The 23,792-nt window shown below is 35.2% G+C and overlaps 1 long non-coding RNA gene across 1 annotated transcript in view; it reads left to right on the top strand.

Annotated features, from left to right (window-relative positions):
* The first annotated feature begins 2,953 nt into the window (after positions 1-2,953).
* LOC116422978 overlaps positions 2,954-23,792 on the top strand; it is a 34,706-nt gene continuing 13,867 nt past the window's right edge. The window contains exon 1 of the long non-coding RNA XR_004233467.1: positions 2,954-3,286. This is a non-coding gene — a long non-coding RNA (uncharacterized LOC116422978). The remainder of the gene's footprint in view (positions 3,287-23,792) is intronic.

Genomic DNA, 23,792 nt, shown 5'->3' with positions numbered 1-23,792 from the left:
CTAGTGAAAATTTTGGAATTAATTCAGACTTTTCATTAAATAGGTTTCGAATGAAATGATCTTCAAATACTTACTATGTGAAAAACAAATAGATGTTAAAGGATATAGGAGAATAGTATTGGGGAAAATGCTTACTTGGAGTTGGGGAACATAGCTTCTATTTTTTGCTATACTTCTTGTACTTGTGTGAATTTGCACAAGTCACTTTGCCTCTCTCTATTGGTCTCTTTCCTCAGAAAAAGAGGAGGTTGAACTAGAAGACTTTAATGTTTGTATCTCTAAAACTATTATTATTGGAAATACAGACATATGGGATAAAGTTTCTTTTTTTATTATAGCTTTTTATTTACAAAATACATGCATAGGTAATTTTTCAGCATTGACAGTTGCAAATCTTTTTCTTCCAACTTTTTCCCTCCTTCCCCTCACCCTTTCCCCCAGATGGCAGGTTGACCAATACATGTTAAATATGTTAAAGTATAAGTTATGTATATGTATACATGTCCAAACAGTTATTTTGCTGAACAAAAAGAGTCAAACTTTGCAATAGTGTACAATTAGCCTGTGAAGGAAATCAAAAATGCAGGCAGACAAAAATAGAGGGATTGGGAATTCTATATAGTGGTTCATAGTCATCTCCCAGAGTTCTTTCCCTGGGTGTAGCTGGTTCAGTTCATTGCTGCTCTATTGGAACTGATTTGGTTCATCTCATTATTGAAGAGGGACAAGTCCATCAGAATTGATCATCATATAGTATTGTTGTTGAAGTATATAATGATCTTCTGGTCCTGCTCATTTCACTCAGCATCAGTTCATGTAAGTCTCTCCAGCCCTTTCAGAAATCATCCTGTTGGTCATTTCTTACCAAACAATAATATTCCATAATATTCATATACCACAATTTATTCAGCCATTCTCCAATTTATGGGCATCCACTCAGTTTCTAGTTTCTGGCCACTACAAAGGGGGCTGCCACAAACATTCTTGGATATACAGTTCCCTTTCCCTTCTTTAAAATCTCTTTGGGATATAAGCCCAGTAGTAACACTGCTGGGTCAAAGGGTATGCACAGTTTGATAGCTTTTTGAGCATAGTTCCTAATTGCTCTCCAGAATGACTAGATGTATTCACAATTCCACCAACAATGTATCAGTGTCCCAGTTTTCCCTAATAATCTAGTTAGAGAGAGGTGGGAAAGAAGGGAGAAAGGAGAGAGAGAGAGAGAGAGAGAGAGAGAGAGAGAGAGAGAGAGAGAGAGAGAAAGAAAGAAAGAAGGAAGGAAAGAAAGAAAGAAAGAAAGAAAGAAAGAAAGAAAGAAAGAAGAAAGAAAAAGAAAGAAAGAAAGAAAGAAAAGAGGGAGGGAGGGAGACAAAGAAGGAGAGAGAATACTACAAGGCATTATGTGATGTGTGAAATGTTATAGAATCAAGAAGTTCTCTAAGGTGGCAAGAATTTATTATGGGGTGGGAAATAAAGGATTCTTGGTAGAAGGATGTTGACATGGGCTTTATAGGTCAGTTAGATTTTGATGGACAGAAAGGAATAGAAGGAAGCATTCTGGGAAGAGGGTACTGTGAATAAAAGTATGGAAGGGGAAATGTGCTTAACTTGTTTGAAGGATGGAATACAGATAGACTATCTAGAAGGGTATAATATTTGAATTATTAATACATTTGATGATTTTTTCCTCTTCATTTAAATGAATTAAATGTTTAGGTTTTAAAAAATAAAACAAAACGTAGTGATTCCTTGCAGATAATTGTACGTTGGAGTGTTAGCCAACTGGGATTAGGAACCAATGATGGGAAATATTAGATTAGGAATCATATGACAAGGCGAGTTAATAAATTGATGCAGTGATTATACTACTTCATTAAGAAAATGGGGAACTGTAAATTTGGAATGCAGTGTCACTCAGGACTGTGTCAGTTGGTTTAGTTTAAATTATTTTTTATGTCACAAGGGAAAGTTCTAATGGGGTAGATAGGTGGATAACAGTGAATATGGGATAAAAAAGAGAAGAAATAAATAAAACATTCTAAAAAAATAATGTGTTGCAGAGGGCAAAGTTCTGGATTTAAAATCTGAAGACTAGCCTTGGATACAAATCCTAACTCCGTGACTTATTAGCTGTGTAACTATTAACAAGTTGCCTCTCCTCTCTGGATATGTTTCCCCATGATGAGGGAGTTAGATGAGCTTCAGTACAATTTTAAAAAAAGGCTTACAAGCATCTACTAGGTACAAAGCACTTTGAAGCTAGTTTCTGATTCCAGTTCTGCAGTACACACTTTGTGTAACTTTGGTTAAAATGTTTAATCTCTGATCTCATTTTCCTCATTTGCAAAATGAAGGAGTTAAATCAGATGACCTCTAAGCCTCCCTTTTTAGGCTTATGATCTTGGAGTCTCCAAGTCCCTTCTCCATCAAAAGTATATATGAAAATGAATCCAATCATCAGTCAAAAAACTCTAAATTCAGAAAGACACAGATAGATCATAAATTCTAATTTATCCACTTGAAGTATGTGGGGTGTATCTATGCAAATAACAAAAAGAAATTCTTGAATTTGTAAATGTTCATTTTTTAAAGAAATAAAATGTCAGAAATATGTAGGGAAAAAAGTTGTCAGATTGTTGCTTAGTCTTTCAAACTTTTCTTTCTCAGTCCTGGGCTTATAGCTTGTAAATTGGAGGAGGCAATTATCCTTTTCTTTCTCATGAAAATGGGTCTGACCTAAGAAAAGAATCAATAGAATTATTTACATATGTATAACTGGAATCCACACCATGTTGCCGGTTTTGGGGCTGCAGAAAAGATACATGTGAGTTGTTCTTCTGTCTCTCTCTCTCTCTCTCTCTCTCTCTCTCTCTCTCTCTCTCTCTCTCTCTCTCTCTCTCTCTCTCTCCCCCTTCTCCTCCTCCTCTCTCTATTTCTCTCTCCCTCTCCCCTCTTTCTTTTTGACAGTCAGTTAATAAAGACTCAACAATATGCAGCTGCCAGTGATGTCATTTGGGACTTTGTCCACAGAGCTTGTATTTACAAGTACGGAACAACTACAGAAGAGCAGAAGGAACTAACTCTCAGGAAACTTGCTGTACAGATTCTGGAGAACTTTGTGGGTGCTTTGGATGTTCTGGGGAACTCATTCTGCTCAGCTATAACCACAGACTCTTAAAGTTTCACAAATAAACAGAGGATAAACTCGGGAGGATTTTTAAGCTGATGAGAGTAATTCTAATATCTTCAGGATTGTGACATGTGTTGACTGAAGAACTAACTACAAGTAAGATTTTTTTCTCTCTCTTCACCTCCCCCCCCCCCATCCCCAACTTCTGTCCTTACAGTTTATCTTATTTGTACAGCTTGCTTTCCTTTTAAAGTGATATGATTAGGTTAGCGAATTTCTCCAAGCTTTCTCCGGCTGCCACAGCAAGTATGCAGTTGTTCTGAGTAATTACAGCGTTAAAGTTGAACGGGATTTAGGTGTGGAAACCTCATTGTCTCTTTTAACTGGCACAACAGAGAGCACATGCTAATGGGATGGCAAATAGCTATGTTTCCCATGTCAGTGATCAAGAAGATGGCATGGAGGGGAGGAGAGGAACCCACTCCAAAAGATTATTAGATTGACCTCTAAGTATAACTAGAAAAAAAAAAGGGAAGATGATCTTTTAGTTACTCTATTCCTTTTAACTTGGGTCTTTGTGAGTGAGTTGCTCCGTTTTGGAAAGAGTCCCTTCATAAGACAGTTTTGCTATGATAAACCATCCAGTGATCTATATTGGTTGTTGCTGATGTTGTTTTTCGCCCTCATGAACTCAGGGAATTTCTGGTAGGATATAAATAATGTCTTGAAATGGAAACCATTCCTGTAAGAACTGAATTGTTGCTTCCCCCCCTCCCCCTTCCTCCCTGGCTTCTAGAGTAATTTCAAATGTTCCTTTTCATCCTCTGGATTAGCTTGCTGTTATTTCTGCCTCTGAAAAGTTGCACAGTTTAGAAGTGAAATTCACATGGGCTAAGATTTTCTTTTTTCTTAAACATGCCTTCATTTTGTCCAACCCCACCCCCCATCCAAGGTGACCTGATTCACAGAGAGAGTGGGAAGGTGTGTGTCAGCCAGCTAAGGAGTGTTTATTATTAAAAGAATACCATAGCTCTTTGACAAGAGTGTTCTCATGTAATTTGTTTGGATTGACATTCTGTCAGTTCTGTTAAATGGAGATGCAAGAGTGTCCCCCTTCTTTTACTAGGTTACTGTGTTTGTCCCCTATCCCCAACAATCCAGTCAGCAGCAGCAACTCGTCACTTACTAAAGTAACCAAGGTCTGCCCACCTTACTTTGCAGACTGGCAAAAAATATTCACGCCTGTTACCTTCAGCATGTTATCTCCATGACTCATTCCCTAAGACATAAACTTGCTCCTGAACCCAGCTGCTAAGTCAAGCCAGCACAACAGTTAAAGCATTCACGTGCTACCTTCTCTCTTACAGTATCTCAGAATTTGAGAGCTGAAAAAGAGTTTGAGATCATCTAGTCACTTCTCTGATTTTAGTGATGAGCAGTGAGAGACCAGGTCTTATCTAGATTCTCATTCTTTTGGCTGTCAATTAAGTTCTTTTTGCATGTGAAATTCAGGAAAAAATGTGTCAGGTAGGTGTATGGAACCTATATTTTCTCCTTTATAAAAGCAAACAAAAAACATTTATTAGTTATATCATAGTCATGGGATTATAGATTTAAAGTGGGGAGGGATCTTGGAGATTATTTAGTGCAATCCTTTCATTTTATAGTTGAGAAAATCCCCAGAGAGTTGAAGGATGTCCTTTCCTAAGGCTACATGGGTAATCTGTGCTAGAGCTGGGATTCAAACTCAGATTCTTTAAGTCCAAAATCCAACATTTTTTCCATTGTATTCTTCAGCCTCTCCAAGGAGAAAGCTTTACTTTTGACCTTCCTATAGAGTCACAGCCATGTAGTTTTTGTCCTCTGTATTTTCACTTAAGCACTGGGATAACTTTGTTCTTACATTCAAATCTGATAGGTTATAGAATGATCAAATGAATGGTTTTAGGTACTCAAATGACAAGCATCTTAAACTTTCACACTGGTAGCCCTCAATATAGCACTCTTTGTTATTGAGTAAAATTCCATTGGGTATAAGGTAGCTTTGTTTTGGGCTCCATCCAAGGGGTCTTAGTTACTGAAGTATCAAAAGGAGTTTGTTACTTGGTGGTCTCACCTATCAGGTAGTCCCATGGCATGGCTTCAAAAGAAGGCGTTTTAGTAAGACTGATGTATTATCACACTAATTTTTATATTGTTTATAAACTGAGCTTCTGTAGTGGCAAAACTGACTAATTTTTAGTTCTATGTCACCTATCCCCTTGTTTTCTTTACATAAAAGTTTATCTAAAAGAAAAACATCCCCCACTTCCCTTTTTCCAATGGGTTGCCTATCAGTAGAAGCTACATTTTTGTTCCCTTTTCCTATCTATTATATTGTATATTTGTACATGTGTTTGTATACTTATACATATATATATATATATATATATATATATATATATATATGTGTGTGTGTGTGAAGTGTTAGTGTGTGTATGTATATTCCTTTTGCTGTGCTTGGACAATAATAGGAACTTAAAAATGCCTGTTGTTTGCCAATTGTTTGAATCTATGCAACTTCCCAATGTTGAATTCTAGATATATGCAATAAAACTCCAAATTTTTAGTATCTGGACAACAAGAGATTTTATGTATGAGAAGATTGTCTGTGAGGTAGAAAAGTTTCTCAATTAAAATGAAAATTTAGTTGTAGCCCTAGATCTGCTAGCCATTTGACCCTAGCAAATTTATTTAACTTCTCTTGCCCTCAGGTTCCTCATCTGTAAAATGGTTGGACTAGATGAGTGCTAAGGTCTCTTTCAGTACCAATTCTTTATGATTCTCTGATATTTCCAGATTCAGCCCTTGCATAATTCCAGCAGTATGCCAGCAGAATCATCTGACCTTGGCTCACCTCTAAGAATTAAGCTAAAATTTCGAGGAGCTATCTGGCACTGAGCCAGTAATTTAGATTCTTGAATCCTTCAGTAATGCCTAAAGTCTAGTCCATTTGTTCTCCACCTCTCCCACCTCTCTTTAAATAGTAAAGAATAGTAAAGCTTTCCTTTGATACTTAAATCAGACATGAAACTTCATGTAAATTAGCTGAAGTTTATGGATAAACATGAACAAGTAAGTCCACTTACATTGCCGGTCCAGGCATTTGTAAATGCTCAGAGCTCAGAGGAGAAGAAGATTATAGTTCAGGGATTCAAGGGATTTAGGTGAAAACAATTGGAAACATTGGTTCCTTGTTTGGTTAACCTCTAGAATAGCCTTCCAAGGGAAAGGGCTAGAATTTCTCTATTGGTAGATATAAAGATCAGGCTTAAGAGTTCATTGGGAAAGAGTCTAAGTTTGTTTGTGGCAAGGCATTCAGTGGAATGTGAGGGACCTTATAGCCCTATTTTTCTCTGGTTCCCTAAATCTACAAGGTTGATTCCTGTGGAATTTAGCATTCCCAAATGTGCTTTTTTTTACAGATGAAATAATAAATCTCCAGGATATGTAGAACATTACCCATAGCATTTACAATGTCCCAATACATACTTGTCTAATGAAGTGTATCATGTAGGCTTTGGAAGCCTCAATTACATGAGCTCTTTCCCAGTTGTTACATAAATTAATCTACATTTTCAGGGCAAGAAAACAAGTCTCTCGTGCTAGAAAGTAACTTTTTTTTTGGTAATAATGATTTCTTTGAGTAAAATTTAGATGGCTTTGGGTGAGCCCACTGGGCTTGGTTCAAGAGGGAAATCCCAAACCAATTTTGTTTGCATGAGCTGGAAATGATTTGGATCTTGTGAATGGCAGCTTGGATAATAAAAAGGGCAGATAAACATTAGGAGTTGAAAGCAGAGCTGTTAATCCTGAAATGCTAGTCCAGCGCACAAAATGCTACTCTTAGGCTGGGACTCTGATAGTCTTTCTGTGTAAGCATACAGGATTGGTTTAACCCTTAGCCCTTTTTAATTAGCCCAAAAGATATACCTCAAATCATTTTCTTTTTATAGGTCTAATTGATTTTTAATAATTCATTCTTCTCCAGATTGTTAGGTTCTGCAGTTAGCCTTGTATTCCATTTCTTCGTCAGTCATCAGACAACATAAGTAGGAAGAGTTAATTATTAAATATTATTACAACGGTTGCAATTTGGATGCCTATGTACAATTTTTCTCTAACTCTAATTAGAGTTAATTACCAATGTGGAGATATATATCAAGCTAATAAATAACATTCATAATTTCTTTCATGTTGCTCCATCAATATTTAGGGTTTTTTTTAACCTTTTTCCCCCAAGACAATCAGGATTAAAGGCTAGATTTGGCTATAAATAAAATAATAAATGCAATTCACTTTTCTTTCAGTATAATGACTTGATATCTTGGTATAGTTTCATCAGAGAAAAACAAAAGCAAGTAATAATGTAATGGGACTTTATGAATAGATAAATAAGCAAATACTGAAGGACATTTTTTCCTTACCCCCTCTCATTTTTTCACTAGTTTTTCCCTCCTGTTTCTATAATCAAAAAAATGCCAAATATGTTACTATTTATTATATGTACTTACAATAAAGTCTCTTAAAAATCTGAGTTCATCTTTGTAAGATGTCATTATAGAGATGGTCAGCAGAGGGCCTTGTTAAACTGAGTTATGCTTCATTTTAAATTCTAGGGCCAGTGAATTGAATTCCTAATGGTTGTCATTTTCTAATATTCCTAAGGAGTTGTCATGAAATTAAAACAAATCAACAAACAAAAAAAGACCTAGTCCCTAACCTAAGTTTTACTTTATCCCTCTTCCAATAGGATAAAATTGGAAATCTTACTTTTTCTCTACGCTCAGTTTTCTTAGAAGCAGCTCAAGAACCTGGATTAAGAACCAAGGCCCCAATAGGAACCTTTTGATCATTAAGATTTATTAAATAATTTTAACTTGAACCCTGAACTCCAAGCTTTTAGGTAGTTTATTATCAGTTAAGAAATGCAAAGAGGATGCTATCCCTCAGTTAGCACAACAGCTTAAACAAATGAAACCAAAATAAATAAATAATAACAAAAACCTCCTTTGACTCCATCTATATTAACTTTCATTTGTGAGCCATTCAGTCAATAAACATTTATTAAGCATCTACTCTGCACTAGATCTTGCTCTAAGAATTCAAAGAAAGGCAATAGACAGCCCCTGTTTTCAAGGACCTCATAGTCTGTCCAGTGGTTTAGACAACATAAAATTGATTGACAAATAAGGTCTATATTTATCTATATTTGTAATTACATACATATACAAACCTACAGGATAAGTTGAAAATAATCAATAAAGGGAAAGATTAATCATTAAAAGGAAATGAAGAAAACTTTCTCTAGAAAAGCCCCTTTCTAACAAGAAATTTGTTTTCTTTTCCTTGGTGCTGTAAGAGATATAACATGAATTTTCCTTCTCTTGAGAGTTGGAAAGCTCTTAGAAATCATCATGGTCAACTTATCCATGTCACAGGTACAGAAACTGAGATTCAGGGAAGTAAAAGAGCTTACCCAAATTTTTCCAGATAGTTATCAATAGAGCTGGGAACAGAACTGAGGTCCCATACACTGCTATCTCCATTGTATGACACTGTCTCTCCACACACGGATATGCTCTCTTCTACGAAACACTAATATTGCAAAACTAACTTTGTATCAGTTTTCATGGAATTATATCAAAAGGGTAATTGGCATTGTTTTCAGGAAGCCATGAATCAGAGAGAATCTGTTTATTTTCAGGGCTGTACAAATGCTCATGTTTGTGAAGACTGTCAAATAGGAGCTCAATCAATATTTGTTGAATGAATTGTAGGAATGAAGTGAATGAGAGAAACTAAAGAAGGGAATATGAAATGTATTTTTTTATTTAATGACAAAATAATCTTTTTATAAAAAAGGTTGAGAGAAGAAGTGCACTGGGAAAGACATTTAGAACACAAAATAGTAGTTGACCATTTAGACAAAGGGCTCTTAATTTCAGTTCTATCAATTTATCTTAAAACAATATTTAAATATAATCGGTTTCATTTGTAATTCTATGCATTTTTATTCTCTGCATTTAAAACATTATTCTGGAGTCCATAAACTTCCTTAGAATGTCAAAGAGATCCAGACCTTAACAAAAAAAGGTTAAGAACCTCTGATTGTTCCCAGATGGACCAGAAAAATACCAGTTCCTTGAATCATAGAATAACCTTTGCTGGAGTAGCTGCATCCTACATCACATCATGAGGATTCACTTGGGGGCACTAAAGAAGCTGTCCAAGTTTTGGAGATATGCCATCTGTTACTATTGAGGGGTGCCAATACCCATTGGGACAGCTTTAGAGAACTGAGGATTGATAATGCTAGAAATGTGGTTTCCAGTTGTTGGGACAGAGAGAGTTTTAATCCCTTTGTGAATCAGTTCTTGAATTTGTCAGAGAATGACAATGATTCACTACAACTGTGGCATAAACCAATCTCTTTAGCATGAACTAACCATTTGGGAAGCTGCCCTCCCATCCTGAGTAGTGAGTGCTTTCTGTTATATTATCCCCATATGTGGAGGTTTTTCATTTTGCCACCAATTACATCTGTTTATATGATGTCCTTAGCTTTGTCCTCTCTTCATATCTTTTGGCAAAAATGCAAAATTCTGCAATTTGTTATATAGATGGCCTCTGGCATCAGCAGTACAATCAGAGATTGAAGTGGGGTGAAGTGAGATCAATGACAGTGTTGAATTTCAGTCTGCTTCTCTTATCCACCTTCCTTCTTTTCCTTTCTTTGATTTGGTTGACCTCTTGTTTCATGTTTCAATCTCCCTCACACATTTTTCTAGTTATGTGATCTTGAACAAGGTACTTAAACTCTCTGGGACTCAGTTTCTTCATCTGTAAAATGAAGGGAATCGGATTTGACATCATCTGAATTATTTTCCAACTCTAAATCTATGATATGATATTTTTACTTGGATCTCAACCTGGCTTTCTCCTCCACCTTTGCTTTCATCTTTCTCTGTCAATCCCCCTATTTTTTTTCTTTCCTTTAAGAAGGGATGATGGCAACTGTAGTTGAAGTAGATTTCTGACCTAAAAGAGGAAGAGAAGAGTCATATAGTTTTCCCCAAATTGAGTAACTAAATAACTTCTTGAACATCACACTCATTTTCCTCACCTATAAAATGAAGGAATTAGTATCAATGACTTCTAAGGTTCCTTTCTTCTCTAAATCTGTCATTTGTACTTTTGCCAAGGCTTACCACAGTGCCCCACTCCTTGGTGAAGCCTTCCCTGAACAACTGTCAGTATTCTTCCTCTCCTTAATTTTTCTGGTAGTATATTTGGGTAAGTTTTGTAGCTCCCCAGTAGAATGTAAGCTGCTTCACAACAAAGACTGCTCTCTTTATATATATATTTTTCATCCCTTGTGGCTTGTAGCTTGCCTTAAAATATAATGGTTGCTTGAAAAAAAAGTTTCTTGGATTAACGATTTGAGTTAGAGTTGGGGATGTCCTGTCTTGATTTTTGCATCATTCTTGAAATCTTCAGGAGTCCTTTGTCAACCTATTGTGCTGAAGATATTCTCAATTAAGCACAGCAGTGGTGTTAGGAGATTCTCCGTGCTGCTGATCCTCATAACAGATGTTAAAAGATCACCCTTGAAAGGGTGTTTCTCTGAAGCATCTAATTATAACCTACACAAAAGATTAACAGATGTTATAATTGTCTTTATTCTTTGATTAAATAGTTTCTGCATGAGTTGCTGCCTTAGATTTTTCTTTGCCATTTGTAAGGTTTTTATGAAGGCTTGACATGTGTCTTCAATTTTCTGGAGAGAGTTTCTTAATAGGGCTGGTAAGTTCTTTGACACATTTGTAATTTCTTTCTTTCACTGGTTCTCTTTTTAAAAATTGTTAAATATTAGTAGGTTTTTTAATGGACTGAGCAATGACAAAGGCAGGCCGCTGCAAAATTAATAGTGTACAGGTGAATGGACAGTTCAAAGTTCTCTGTCATTTGCCTATACAGGTGATTTCTCCTTATGGACAGTGTTTAGAAAAAGATCTGCAAATGCCAAAGGAAACATTCAAGAGAGCCTGTGCAATGGTGCAGGCTTTCAGATGCCAAGCTTGAGAATGAATGTGCAAACACAGAGAAAGAAAAACAAAACAAAACAAAGCAAAATAAGTGAAAACAGTTTTGAAGGAATAAGTAATCTCTAGGTTTCTCTGGTTAATGTTTGTTTTAGAAAGATAAGAAATCAGCCAGAGACCTTCTTAGCATACAAAGAATTATTTTCATTCTACTAACTTAACTGACTTCCTGCATAACTGAGAGCAAGTCACTTCATCCTGCTAAAGTACAGTTTCCTTATCTGTGCAGTAAGATTGTTCTAGAAGATCTCTAAGAGGCAGGTAGATTAAGCCTCAGATATTAAATGACCCTGGGAAAGCAATTTCATGTCTGCCTCAACTTCCTCAACTGTAAAATGGGGATAATAATAGTCCCTAACACCCAGGATTGTGATGATTGTGATGATCTGTAAGATCAGACTTAGATATCCCTTTGTACCCTTTTGTCTGTATCATCTTCTTACTGTGCCCGCAGAGGCTCAGGAAAGGTATTAGGAATTATACAACATCACTTAATCAACAGCTTTAGAGCATTCATTTCTAACTGGCAGATGAGAATATCTTCATAGGCAAAAAAAGTGGAAAAAAATTTACAGCAAAGGGTATGCTTCTGAAGATAGGTGTAGATGAGACATCTTAAACATCCAGCCTGAAGGCCTTAGGTATATGAAGGTGAATGAATAAATGAAAAACGATTGAAGAAACGTTTACTATGTGCCATTTGTGCCATTATCATGTTAAATTCTAAGACTACAAAAAAGATCATTGAAACAGTCCTTGTGTTCAAAAAGCTCATGCTATAATGTGAGCAGATGACATATAAGTGAAGTGAAGTTGGTCCCCACAAGTGAACAGAACACTGAAAGAGGAGACGAGAGACTACTGAAAATCATTTGAAAGACCTAAAGATGTTTGGCCCAGGAAAGAGAAGACTCAGGAGGGAGCCAATAGCGGTCTTCAATTTTGAGCATTGAAGATGAATTATCCTTATTCTGCTTGGCCCTAAAGGGCAAAACTGTAAGCAATTGTCAGAAGTTGCCCCAGATTCAGCTTGGGAAAAAAAATCCTTACAATTTTAAGTAGTGGGTTTTCTCTCCCAGGAAGTCATTAATCACATTGAAGAGGGGATTACATTTTCAAGTATGGCTTGGGTAAGGTGGTCTCTTCCAACTCTGGAGTGTCTATGACAATGAGAATATAATTATTTACAGGGGATAATGTGAGGGAGAATAACTAGATTTATTTTCATGACAGCTTTCATCCCCAAAACTATTCTACTTAACAGGAAAAGGAAAGGAAACCTGGAAGGATTTCAGATTTGCATCAGTTCATTACAAAGGAAGTTCAATTAAAACTGTCAAAAAGTTTGAGCTTTTTTTTCCCTCTTCTCAAATACTTATTCACTCCACAAATATTTACTGACTGTCAACCACGTGAATAGTAATGTGCTAGGTGTTACAAGAGAAATCTAAATCAGTTGCAGTCCTTGCTCTTTATTGTATTGACAATACAATCTAATACATGGAAACAGTACAGTAAACTGAAGTGTCACAAGAAAATGTTTAGAGAAAAATGACCAAGATTATGAGAGGATTAAAAACAAGGTCACATTTTTGATCCCAGATTCCTTGGTAGCACTGGTGAAAGACTAATGTGAAACCAGCCGTATGTTTTCAGGAATGGTCAGTGGATCTGTTTGTTTTGCTTAACATATTTATGTGAGAATTTTATGATGAGGTAGACATTATTGGAAGTGAGAATGATTTTTTAAAGTACCAATCAAACTTAAAAAAAAAAGAAATGAAGCCATTTGAAAAATGGTCATATTAACTTTGGTGGGGGAAATAGGTTAGTTGTCTTTCAAATAGTTGATTTGTTTCTTAATACAGAAGAATGAGTGGACATGTCATAGGTATAACAATTAGATAGTAATAGTAGAAATACAAGGAAGAAGATTTTGACTGAATAAAAAGAAGCATTTCAAAATTTTAAGATATATCAAATATATATATATATATATATATATATATATATATATATATATATATATATATTGAGATCTCTGTAATTACAACTGTAATTGGAAGTTTTCTGTCCAATACGATATAAAATTCAAGACACTAGACAGCAAATATCTACTTTATATACAGGTTGTATTACATGATCAGCACTTTTACAGCTCCTGAATTCTAGTTTTCTGTGACAGATATTATGGCTATATCAAATAGGGAGAGATTTTAATGGACTAGAATATTTCGATGATTAGTTGAGAAAATGGGGGGCTAAGGAATAGAGTAGTGGATATGAGAGGCTATTAATTATGTAGTTCCGTAAGTAAGTCCTATATTAATTCAGAAAAGATATAGACTCTAGTGGCTGAAGTTGTCAGGGAAGCTATTATGGAGATGTTGGGGACTTGATCTGAGCCTTTGGGTATAGTTGAAATTTGGATAGGTGGAGAGGACTGGTTTGGAGATGAAGGTCCTTTGTGGACAACACTCACAGTTAGTTTTTCATTTTGCTTTACTTGATAATTGTCACTGAAGTTTTAAATCTAAAAGTTCTTGGCACAGTGAATTCAGATTTCTTTCAAGTTTTTGTTTTATTACCCAGAATCCTTTAGACTTAGAATTATAAACTTTCATCCTTCATCATTAGAGTTCCAAATTAAACTAATTGATGTTGGAAAAACACTATATCAAACCAAAATAATTCTAGGGAATTTTAAGTAAGGATATCAATCTTCCATCCTCTTAAAAGTAAAGTGGCCTATTCTTGATTGAGAGGTTTTCATGCTCTTTTCTCCAATTTAGAAAAGTTATTTCTAAGCTGCTATAAATCTTTTCAAGATAAGTGCTTCTTACCTTTTCATCCTTCTTTCTCTCCTCCTAACAAGCCATTTTTAAATGTTCTGCTTCTGTCTTACAAGGTCAGAGTATCATTTCTTAGGTAAAGCTGACATAAAACCCAATGAATATACACATAATTGACCTAGAATCTTAGGGTTTCAAGGGATTGTAATAGCAGTTTTATAGCAATTCAATTACTTATCTTATTCATAGTGGTTTTTTGACTATTGACTAATTAGCAGAATACAAAGAATACAGGCTTTTGGAATTGTGATTATGTATTTTCCATCTTCTCTACTTTGAAATATCTCCATCCTTTAAATTTCAGCTCAAATTCCACTTTCTCTTTGTAACTTTCACTGATTACCTTTAGTCTACAATGCTAATAAAGGAAGGAGATGATTTGTGTATTTTTCACCTTTGAAGCTATTTTTGGTTATTCTAATTTCACAGCATTCAATTTCAATTATTCTGTTATTGGTTCTCCCATTTACATTGTTTTGGACAGTGTGTATATATATTGCTTCCCTGTTTATGCTTACTTCACTTTGTATCACTTCATAACAGTTCTCCAAGACTTCTCTGTATTCAGTATATTCACTGTTTCTTAAGAGCAGTAATATATCCATTGCATTTATGTGGCACACTTTGTTTAATTGTTTCCCAAATAGTCAGCGCTCACCTTGTTTTCAGTTATTTACTACTGTGGAAAATGCTATTACAAATATTTGTTGTACATATGGGACTTTTATCATTTAAAAAATATTTTTCTCCTTATAGTACATACCTAACAATAGATTCTCTGGAGGCAGCTGGATAGTATAGTGCTTAGAGCACCAGTCCTGAAGTCAGAAGGACCTAAATTCAACTTTAGCCTCAAATACTTAACACTTCCTAGCTGTGTGACCCTGGGCTCACTACTTCAGCAAAAAACCCCAAACAAACAAGCAAACAAAAACAAAAACACAATAGAATCTCTGGGCCATGGAGTATGTCCATTGCGACCATTTTCTTAACACAGTCCTAAATTGCTTTCCAGAAAAGTTGGATAAATTCATTTCCATCAGCAGAAGATTTTTCATTTTTGGCTAGGGCAAAATATATGCCCTTCTTTGCAGTGTGAAAGTACAGCAGGAAGGATGCTTCCACCTTAATCATGGTGATTCTTAACTTTAGGTCAAACCCCAGTCAGAAGGGACCACTTTTCAGCTCACTACCTTACCCTTCTTCTTCCCTGTCAGACAAGCTTGCTTATTATAGGATAGAAGATGGAGAAAGGGGATATGTTGACATATTCCTCTACAACTGGGGAGAGGCAGATACCCTTAAATCTATCATAGACATAGGCATTTAAGTTGTATCTTTTTCTGTGATAGCAGAAACCCAGTAGGGAAGGGATTCTGAACTATTACTTTAAGAAATACAGTAATCCAGCATTAATGAATTCATAAGGATCTTACATTGTACCATCATTCAGTTCCCTCTTCTTTATCCTTTGGATTCAGCTAGAGATACTCTACATCTGGTATATAATTCCTCTTTTTGAATGATTAGAGAATGAAAGTAGTCTGGAGAAAGTAGCTAATCTGCCATCTCATTGGTTATGTGACCTAGAAATTAAATCTTCTCATTTTAATGATGAAGAAACCACACCTCAGAGGAGTTAGGTGAAGTGTTTCAGGTCACATTTCTAATGAGAGGCCAAGTTTATACTCGGATCCCAGATCTCCCTATTCTCACTATGATGCTTTTTCTATCATAACAGAAAGGATCTTGAGAATTGGATTTTACAGGTCTTCTAATCCAATTAACTTCTAAGTCTAGAGAGGTAAAAAAAATCCCCAAAGGTCACAGAGCTAGTTTATGACACTTAGGAGTAGAGCCAGAATCACTGAATCATGGAGTCTCAGAGGTGGAATGACTCTCAGAGTCCATCGTGATTCAAGTCTGATCTATGCTTGAAAAAATATCCTCTCTTTAACAACATGGTCAGTCCTACTCTGCTTGAAGACTTAATCTTCAGATTCTCAATTCTGGCCTCTTTCTACTACATTATGATGCCTATTTATTGAAGTAAGCTTTACTGTAATTTGAAAATATATATCCCTGTTGTTCCTATTTCCATATTTCTGTTCTCCTGTTTGCCTTAAACTTGTGTTTGTCATAGTTTTCATGAAGTGAGTATTTGAGCCAATCAGTTCTTAGTATTTGTGTATCACTTTGTCAATAGCCTCACAATACCAGGCTCCAAATATGTTATTAACTCATCACTTGCCAATGTTTCCTTTTGGCTTGTTTAAAATATGTGTTTAGCAAAATGTGATTCAAATTAAAATGCTGTGTTTTGTATGTCCATTTGTTTGTTTTATTCCAAATCTGTCATTTCCTTTTAGGGAAATTCTTGTATAAAAGCTCCTCCTTTTCAGATAGTTGTCAGCTCATCTATAACTTATAATATTAAGGAGTTGCCTGCCACTATGAGGTTAAGTAATTTGTGCATGGTTAGTATATGAAGCTTGTAAGACTTGAATCCAAGTCTTCTTTACTCAAAAGTTGGCTCTTTCCCCACTTTCCCAGATTGCCTTCCAAAATTAATATGAAATGATTACAACAAAATTCCCCAAAGACAATGAAGGAAATTGGCTTAGTGGGGAAAATGTGTTTGAGCTTTGGAGGCTTAGATTTTCCATGTTGGCCAATATATATTAATTGGATATTCTTATATCCACTTTACTCTTTTCATGAATGTATGTATGCTTTGCCATTTGACTACCCAGTATGCTTTTGTCTACCTGAAAGTAATTTGGCATTGGTGGGATAACAACAGGCATTGATGGGATAACAAAATATACAAATAAGAGCGACAACATGGCATTTCTGAGATTTCCATTTATATTAGATCGGGGGCAGATGGTAAGAATGTGAGCTAGCCTGCTCTAGCTTTGAAAGGAGCAGAAGGCTTGGAGGAGGGGCTCCTTAACTAATACAGCTTTACTAACACAAACTTGGTACCTATTTAATGCTCTCATCTTGAGCAGAAAATCATTCTAAGTGCTGCCCTGCCCCTTCTTGATCTGTAATACCATTTAAAATATGCACAGCACTGGCCGTCTAGACCTGAGAGGCAATTTAGTCTACAGTTTTCGAAATCCAAATAAAATCTAGTGAGCAGTGTTCCACTTATTATCTGTTAATTGTAGCCATCTTAACCCAGAGTCTGGAAATAGCTGAGTTGTTGCCACACTTTCTAATTACACTATGTTAAAGAAGACTATTCTCTGGAGCCATCTGTCTAATGCTTATTCATCGTGTAAAAATGAGAACAGCTTAGAGTTAGCACCAGTACCTACTGTGGAAGGAAATGTGGTTGAATCAAAAGGTGTTAGGCACAATAGAAGAATGCCATTCTGAGGAATTATCCAGAGGAGGAGCTTCTTCCCTGGAAGCAACAGTAGAGAATGTGATCTTGGGTCAAGTTCCCAAGGATGAACAGAGGCAGCACTGGGGGAAAAGAGTGAGCATATCAGAGTGGGATTTGGAACAGAGAGGCCATGATTCAAGGAGAGGGATATTGAAGAATAGGGTAAGGAACTAAGCATCCCAGGAAAAAGGAGAGCTCGATCAACTACTAAGAGACAAAGGAGCATAGAGATTGTCTCTGAAAACCGATTTGGCAAAAAAAATGCTGAACTTGGAGTCCGATGCACTGAGTTTGAATTTTAACTTTCATGTTATTTAGACACGCATTCTTGGGCATAGTATTATTGAAAGAAGTATAGACTTGGTGTGAGGAAAGATCTGAGTTGGAAGGCCACCTTTATGAATGTAGGCAAGTCCTTCATTCTTTATGAACATCAGTTTTACCATCACTAAAATTATCATAATCACATCTGAAGTAACTACTTCACTAAGTTCATGTGAAGTTCAAATGGGCAAAATTATTTAAAATGATTTACACTTTAAATTTTAGCTATCTATTTTCTTTGGGACTTTATTTCTCATTTGGTAAAATCCAAGTATTAAATCAGATAATCATTAATTACATATCATTTATTACCTCATAAAGCATACCATTGGAATGATTTTAAAGTAATATGAATCTGTGACAAAGTGGTTTTTATTTTAACCAGCTAGTCCTTTTTGGTTATTTAGTTGTTTCAGTTATATATTACTCTTCATGATCCCTATTTGGAGCTTTCTTGGCAAAGATACTGGAATGGTTTGCCATTTCTGTCTTTAACTCATTTTACAGACGAGGAAATTGAGGCAAACAAAGTTGTTACTTTACCCAGGGTCACACGTTAGTACTTGAGGTTGGATTTGAACTCAGGTCTTCCTGTTTCTAAGCTACCTGGTACTCTAGCCACATGCTGTCCCAGTTTGTTCTTTCCTTCCCCTAATTCTTCAGAGGGAAACATTTTCAAATTCAAAAAAATCTTTATAAGATCTCATATGATTTATAACTCACATAATTCACAGACATACTTTTTTTTTTTAATGTGGGTTGTAGGTAAAGAACTGAGTAATACAATATAAAGTGGGAACTTAAAAAATAGTAATGTTTGATAATTGAAAAAAATAAGTAAAATTATAATTAAAGATAAAAAAGCAAATAATGGGTCTATCATCATTGGAATTATTCATTCCAAGACCTAAAATGACTTCTTGGAGATATTGTGGAAGAGGTTTATGCTTTCCTTCTTTCCCTTGGGACTAATTGCCTTCAAGGCTTAATTACTCAGACAATGTCTTTCAAAAGGCTTTTCTTGATCCCATGTTTTCATTCCCAACTCCCCCAAGCTACTTTGCTGTTATTTTTGTATACCTCCTGATATTTATCTGTGAACATGTTGTACCACCCAGTAGAATGTGACCATCTTGAGGGCAAGGACTATTTCATGTTTTGGATTTATGTCTTGAGCACCTAGAACAGAACTCAGCACACAGCCACTTAGTAAGTGTTCACTGATTGCTTGATTGGGCATCTGTGCTAGAGAGAGAAGCCAGCAGTACAGCAGTCTTGGATGAGGACCATACAACTCCACATGACAGAAAGACCTGGACACCTGACATGTTCATTTTTCAATGTGGCTCTAATTTGTTTCTGAATTCCAAGGATGGAAGACAGTCTGGGATGCATTTCAGGGAATCTGTGGATGCCGCTGTCTGCATTTCTGAGTCAGAGCACAAACCATCCATAGAACAGAATAGGGGAAGAGATGGCAGCCAGAGGGACAGAGAGCAGCTGCTCAGTGATACGGTGCATTGCAAAGCAGCAGGGAAACTTCTGTGGGCAGACTCTGTGGGACTGGGAGGAATGAGCCCTTCCCCAAAGAGATAATAAATCAGAGGTAATTGTGAGATGGATGAAATCAGCAGCTTTACATGTGGTTTAAGTTGCCAGTCACAATAATCTTCTAGTGATTATACAAAGTAAGGGTATAACTAGAAGCTTCCAAAAAGGCATGAAGAGTCATAATTGTGTGGAAAGAAATAAACTGTTGAATTGCTCCAAAAAGCAGAAAGACCTACCTGAAGCTGGGAGGAAAACATTGTCTATTTTAATTTCAGTTCACTTAATATGTTTTCATGACTTCTCTAAATTTAGTTTGTTTCATTTTATTTATTTGTTTGTTTTTTGGAGGTAATCCAGGCAATTGGGATAAAGTGACTTGCCTCAGCAAATAATAATAATAATAAGCAAAAGAAAGCTTAAAAGGATTGAGACAGACCTTTTATATTGTTGCTGTTTGATGTTTATGTGTAGATAGATTCTCCCATGCCTCAGTTATTCTCTAATATTCAGGAACTGTTGGGAGCTTTAGTATGCTCATTCTCTAGTTGTTCATAGTCTCAAACTTAAAAACGTAACTCTAAATTCATGATTTTATAAAAGAATGAGAATGACATATTTGGAGGCAAACACTCCATAATAAACTGGGGATTGGCATAATAGACACTATATATATCTTACTATGTGTAGCATAATATGGTTGGTTGAGAAAGGAATAACATTGTTTGTCATTACTTGTATGGGGTTTCAGAGAGGAGTTGGGACTTAAGGATACAGTGAAATCAAGAAATGAATAGCTTACAAAATAAAAAGAAATATAAATGATTTGTATGATATGCACAAGATCCTTCTCTGAATGCCAAATGTGAGAAGCACATATCACAGTGCCTGGCACATCATAGATACTTAATAAATGCTAATTGGAAGAATATTGTACTCAGGAAAAAATGAAAATACAAAGAATTAGCCTGGATGTAATGAATAGAAAGCTAACCTTCAAATCAGAAAAACTTGGATTCAAGTCCTGCCTTAGACACACACTAGCTATGTAATTATGGGCAAGTTTCTTTACTTCCCAGTGTTCCTGTCAATTCTATAAAATTATAAATTTCAAATCAGATGCTGATCTGCTTTGGTAGAGAGAATTTCTTTTCAGGATTTCCTTATATTAATGATACAGTATATTAATGAAAAAGTACTAAGAATAATATAAAATAGGACTGCCCCTATCCAGAATATATGTATCTTGTTAAGAGTTATACTCTGAAGTAATGTTCTCAAGAGTCTCTGTATGAATTCCCATGGTTTGGTGGAATTTGTTTTTGAAGTTTTCTTTAAAATTTTCTCCTTTAAATTTAGCTCCTTTTCTCCTTTAAAATTAGCTTTCTAGACATCCTCAACCACAAAAGAACTTCTCTTGCTATAAAACTATCTTAAGCCTCACTATCTGGTTTAGCTGATTTCACCTAAACTAGTACATCACAGATTGATCACCCACCTTATTTGATAGTGATTTTGAGTAACTTTTGGCTATTTTCAAAACTCACATCTAATCTCAGAGAATAGTTACTACCAGTTGGATTGCTGAAAAGAACGTAACAGGTTCTAAGGGTAATATTCAAAGTGGAGTTCCAGAAATGTTTTCAATGACAGTAATATACTTAGGACAAAGTTTGTTATTAGAAAGTGACATTAGATTTTTCTTGTGCAGCATGATGAATATGGAAATATGTTTAGAAGAATAAGGGAGAGAAGAAGGGGGAAACAAGGGAGAGAGATAGAAAAAAAATTGAAAAACAAGGTTTTGCAAAGATGGATATTGAAAACTATTTTTGTATGTATTTGGAAAAATAAAATACTATTAATTAAAAATAAAGATAAAGCAAAGTGACATCAAATTATTAGATGTGTGAGGACTACTACTTACAAAAAGTTCAGGTACAATTTATGCTTTTACTATTTTCTTTCTTGCCTTTCCCTCAAACTGTCTTATAAAAGAGAGATTTGAAAATCTTGTCTCTACTAGGATTTTCTCAAGGCTCTCTTTAGATGTCTGGGTAGTTAGAAGAAGTGTGACTTAATTTGAATATTTTTTGCATGGTTCTACACGGACTTAAAATTTATGTTCAGGTAGCTTCATTATATTTACCCCTGAAGTTCATAATTTCTTGCTGCATAAAACTAACTTTCACTGCTTATGTCAGTCTCATCTTTTTTAGTTCCACTAATTCAGAATCATTTTCTAAAACATCTGTCAGATTGTTCCCTCCCCTACCTCATTTTTCTGGGTGAATGTCCTTTGCTAAGCATGTCCAATTTTCTTGAACCTGAATTTTGCATGTGGACAGAGCCATATGTCTAGAGAGAGATGGTCTGTGATTGAAGAACATTCTTCTCAAATTGAACCCAAAGTGACTTTCAGTTTGAACATATATTAGGTTGCTAAAGAAAAGAACTATAGGCATTATTATTTCATGCATTTCTTTTTCCCTCTATTAGCTATTTCATTGCATTTTTACCTTTCACTTATCTTCAGACTCATTAGAATAAGTTTATTAAAAAAAATAAAATGGCCATAAAAATTTGAAGGAATTCTACCATGCTGAAGTAACACTGAACCCCTTCTTCACAGTGTCATTTCTTGAACACTGGAAGAGCTTTCTGGATATAAATGAAAGACTTGGTTACTTTTTGTCTGTTGTCAGGGAACAAAGATGAAGTGGATTGAAAATATTTAATCAAGTGAAGAAGCTTTGAGCAATAGAAAAATTTACTTAATGTTATAGTCTTAAAGCACCTGAACATTGGTGGTGATGCCAGAGCTAAAGTAATATGATTTTTTGATATTGTTGTAGTTGAAATTGCTGGGCATTAATTTCTTCTGAATAAATGTACTGATGATCCAGGCCTGCAAAGGTAAAGGCAGGATTATGCATATATTAGATTCTCAATGAATAAAAATTAATGAAAATGGAAAACAGTTAAAATACATATTGTACAAGCTGTAAAATGTTGTGTTTCCCTTTAAAGAAATAATTAAATGAGCTTAGTTATGCAAATATATGTGAAACACACTTTAGCAGGATTTTCCTGATTTAATTTAAAAAGTTAGAAAATGTAAAAGTTTACCTTAATAAAAACTTAATAAGATATCAAGCACTTAATTAGTTCTTTAAGGTTTACAAAGTGTTTTAAAATATTATCTCATTCTTTTATTACTATATATGCTTTCTTGAAATGGAAATTGTTACAAATTTTGAATTGAATTGTTACAAAATTTGATGTTCTGGGCACATAACAATTTTTTATTTTTATTTTTTATGGGTAACAAATGTTTTTTATAATTAAACCTTTTTAGTTTTCAAAAGATATTCATGGATAATTTTTCATCATTAACTCTTGCAAACCACTGTATTCCAGTTTTTCTCCCTTTCTACCCACTCCCTCCCCTAGATAGCAAATAATCCAATATATGTTAAACATGGTAAAATATATGTTAAGTCCAATATATGCATACATATTTATACAATTATCTTGCTGCCCAAGAAAAATCAAATCAAAAAGGGAAAAAATGAGAAAGAAAATAAAATGCAAACAACAAAAAGCATGAGAATGCTATGTTGTGATCCACACTCAATTCCTACAGTTTTCTCTCTGAGTATAGATGGCTCTCTTCATTGCAAAGTCATTGGAACTGGTCTAAATTGTCTCATTGTTGACAAGTGCCACATCCATTAGGATTGATCATCGTATATAATCTTGCTGCTGTTGTGTACCATGATCTCCTGGTTCTGCTCATTTCACTTGGCATCATTTCATGTAAGTCTCTCCAGGCCTTTCTGAAATCACCCTGTTGATTGTTTCTTACAGAACAATAATATTCCATTAACAGTAATATACCATAACTTACTCAGCCATTCTCCAACTGTTGGGCATCCATTCAGTTTCCAATTTCTAGCCACTACAAAAAGGGCTGCCACAAACATTTTTGCACATGTGGGGCCCTTTTCCTCCTTTAAGATCTCTGGGATACAAGCCCCATAGAAACACTGCAGGATCAAAGGGTATGCACGGTTTGGTAGCCCTTTGGACATAGTTCCAAATTGCTCTTCAGAATGGTTAGATCAGTTCATAACTCCACCAACAATGTATTAGAGTCCCAGTTTTCCCATATCCCCTCCAACACTTGTCATTGCACATGACAATTTTTTTTAAATTCTTTATTTTTCTATTCATTTTTGCTTACTTTGTGTATAAGTTTTAAATAAATCAAGACATTTAAAAACTATTATCTCATTTTGACCTCACAACAATGTTGAGAATTATATCTATTTTATAGATGAAGAAATTGAGGCAAAGGTTTAATGACTTGAACAAGGTCACATAGCAGAAAGTAT

The sequence above is a fragment of the Sarcophilus harrisii genome, chromosome 3, assembly GCF_902635505.1.
Source record: "Sarcophilus harrisii chromosome 3, mSarHar1.11, whole genome shotgun sequence".
Taxonomy (NCBI): Eukaryota; Metazoa; Chordata; class Mammalia; order Dasyuromorphia; family Dasyuridae; genus Sarcophilus; species Sarcophilus harrisii.
This window is presented reverse-complemented; position numbering and strand designations above follow the sequence as displayed.